Source organism: Atta colombica, unplaced genomic scaffold, assembly GCF_001594045.1.
Source record: "Atta colombica isolate Treedump-2 unplaced genomic scaffold, Acol1.0 scaffold153, whole genome shotgun sequence".
NCBI lineage: Eukaryota > Metazoa > Arthropoda > Insecta > Hymenoptera > Formicidae > Atta > Atta colombica.
In genome coordinates, this window is record NW_017259243.1 from 784,985 (window position 1) to 788,492 (window position 3,508).

The following is a 3,508-nucleotide window of genomic DNA, read 5'->3' on the forward strand; positions in this document are numbered from 1 at the left end:
AAAAAGTTATATACTTCAATATTTAACGGTTTTATTTAGTTATTTAGCGGTCAACGTTTGATCTAGGTATATATGGCTTTTATCACAAGATGTGTTAACGCTAAGAAATAACACATGATCATGCGTTAGCCAATCAACGTTTAAGTTTTTAAAAAAATGTATATCTAAATCGAAGATGGAAATTGAATGTCTTATATTAATGCATTAATTACCGCGTAGAATCTTATTTCTCTCAATTTGTAGTATTTTAATTTGTTAAATATTGAGGAGTCTGATTCTATTTGTTTTACGGAAAAGTTAAACACTAATTGGCTAAGACTAATTGGCTCACGCATTATTCTGTAACATTGACGCATCCTGTGCGCAATAATTATATAGTTTATCAAAGTATCTTCTTTGTTAGGATAATTGAATTTAATTATAAAATAATATCATTTTCGGTTTACCACACTATTTTATGATCTGCAATTTGTGTTGAAAGCATAAACATCTTTTAATCGTTCTTGTACAACCACGCGATCTTAATGATCCTCCCTAAGTTATTTTAGGGGGAGATTGAATTTATTTATTTTCTTAAAAATCATCGAAACACAACGATTGTACCTCCAAGTTGGTTGACGGAAGGGTATAAGGGTATCGTAAATCAAATAGATTCTTATCTAACATTCTTTGAAATTGGTACTAAATGTTAATTTTTTTCTGTAGTACGTTTACTATTAATTTAATACACTATTAATTTAATATATTCCACGCGCGTGCTGTTCTGATCGATATCAAGCGTAAATCGCAGGAAGTTAAACATCGATCTCTCAATTATGCAAAACTAATTCTCTGTTCTTCTTATTCGCTCGATCATCGTTCATTCGTACCGCGTAATGAAGAATAAAGTCGACTCGCGGCCGGTTCCAGCGGTCAAGTCGTCCGACCCACTTTAAGGCACTCCAAGCACGATCCGACTTTTTGCCCCGTTAAGTATCGCCTGCTCCGATCTGAATTTATCGTACGACTTAATTGCGCGTTCGATGTTAGGAAGCGAGGGATAAACGGTTTCCCGTTTCTACATCGTTCTTGGGACACGTAGAGGAAATATCCCAGTTCGCCTCACATTCATTGCTCCTTGACAAGTATTTTCTAGGTCGCGTGTGTCCGAGGTCTCACGTCATTCGAGATTCCATTAAAACGTTCTCACAACAGTCACAACTCAATACCGCGTTTCCGCGCACAGGAGCGATGAGCGATATAAACGTTTCAACTTACGAGTGTTGCGTAAAGAAAATGGCATTGCGAGATTTTTTCTCGTCCCGTTCTTTCTTAGAATTTCAACATAATTGAAGATCTGATCTTTTCTTTCTAGAATTCTGAATGTTTTAAAAAATAATCCCACAAAGTTGAATCTAATTTGAAGATATAAAGAAATACTGATTACATTTTTATTATATGAAAAGCGACATTATTTCAAAGTTATATTATTTCTCGATAGAGAATTAAGAAATGTCCAAAGTTTTTCTTAGAAAGTTTTATTTAGAAAGAAATGCGAAATTGTTACGAGTCTTTGTGTTGTTATAAGTAACCAAATACGATAATTTTGCTTTACATAACAATCCAATATGCTAAATGTCAGGTGGGTTTACAGTCTGTACGTCATGTAACGTACCTAAGATAGGGTTAGAAGATCTCATTCGTCTAGACAGATACGTCCCGCTAAGACGAAGGACGAACCGTGATGGATTGACGGGCAGACATGCAGGACATCGTTGATAATAAGATCCGAGGTTTCCGTTTCGGTATAGACATACAGACGTACAGACGTAGTGTCATGTAGTGTCGCATGGTACATATACAACGAGAGAATTCTCGGCTAGAATGTGTTGCGCTACCGGGAATAGTATACCAATGAACCGTGTTTATCTCCCGGATTCGAAGTGTCGCCGACGTGGTGTTTAACGAAAATTACTGGGAGAATTTATGGCAAAAGTTTAATCGCCGTTAGGTGCATAAAGTAACATCGAAAATGCGATTAGCGTCGCGCATTTGCGCCCAATGTAGGATCGATTTTGCTGAAAGTTATTCCGTTCGTATTCTATTTGTACTTCTACATATACGTGTATGTACATACGGGTCGGCTGACACATAGCATTTTGTTTCCTGTGAAAAATTTACTCACCAACTACTTCAACGAGCGGCAATCAATGGAACAAAACGTGGTCGGATGCGATAGACTTTTTTTTTTCATCGCGAATGCTTTCCAAATAGAATCGATGACTTTTCTCAAAATTGGATAAAATCAATCTTTGACGATACATGTATTAAATGCAAGTGCGATATAATCGAGCAAATTTATAAGCAGTTGTTTTATTTTACAATCTTTTATTTTACAAAAAATCAGAAATAAAACTCAATTTTATTTTAAATTAAACTAATTTCTTCACTGAAAAATGTTTACTAAATTTTGTTACATATTTCTTTGAATAGTACCAAGTAAATATTCATTTACAGTAAATAAATATTTACTTAGAATTATTCAAATAAATTTTTAGTAAGAGTCATGTTTTTTCAGTGTTGAAAAAAGAGCTTTATTTCCGTGGTTTTATATTCTATTATTGTAAACATATATTTTTTGCAATAGATCTATTATAGAATATATTTAAATAATGTTTGTGACGCACGTAGATTTTTTATCATACGAAAATTTTTCCAGTAAATACCAAGTCAAATCTCTAAAGATCTTGGAAGAGCTTTCCTCTCAATTTTCACTCGTTTACGTATGTACGAGTGATAGATATGCAAGTTAAAATCACTATAAAAGATCCGAAAACGGATATCGCCCGTCCTGATTATCCTGAATGCGGTCACGTCGTGATGTCATTAAATATGATAAAAAATTGTTCCAATCGCGCGCGCACGAATCTTCTAGGAATCTTAATTAAAAACGGACGTAACGATTGTCGATAACGCGGTATTATTTCCGTTATAATCGATCGAATATCTGGCTTACTGCCCATGGCTGGCAGTAAGCCAATCGGTCAATTGCCAATGTGACGCCGATAAAACTGCCCGAATTTAATTAATCCGCCAGCGCGAGAAATAACGAGAAATAGCGCCATAATTTGCCTTTTTCTTTCGCGACTTTTTGTCTGTAGATAGTGGAAAATATCGACAGGACCGACACTGGAATTTGCATGTTAAATGTATGCTAACCTTCCTTTCTGCCACTACTACTCTGTAAAAAAAGATTGGAAGTAGAGAAAAGTGAAAAGAGAGAAAAGAGAAATTTATAATAAAAGTATGTACGTGTACACAACATAAATTATTATTATTTCTTTTTACGTTAATTGTTATTGTTATTGCACGTTATCGAATAAATTGTACATGTGATATATTTATTAGTTGTACATTGGATTCGAATATTATCATTGATAAATTCGATATAAATCGACATAAATTACATGTTCATTTAGATCTTCCATTAATGTGTGAATACATATATAAAATCATAGTAACTCACTTA

General features: G+C 34.1%; 1 protein-coding gene across 1 annotated transcript in view; it reads left to right on the forward strand.

Moving 5' to 3' along the window:
- The window catches only part of LOC108685427 (probable G-protein coupled receptor Mth-like 1), a 158,646-nt gene that overhangs the window by 6,089 nt on the left and 149,049 nt on the right, over positions 1-3,508 (forward strand). The window lies entirely within an intron of this gene.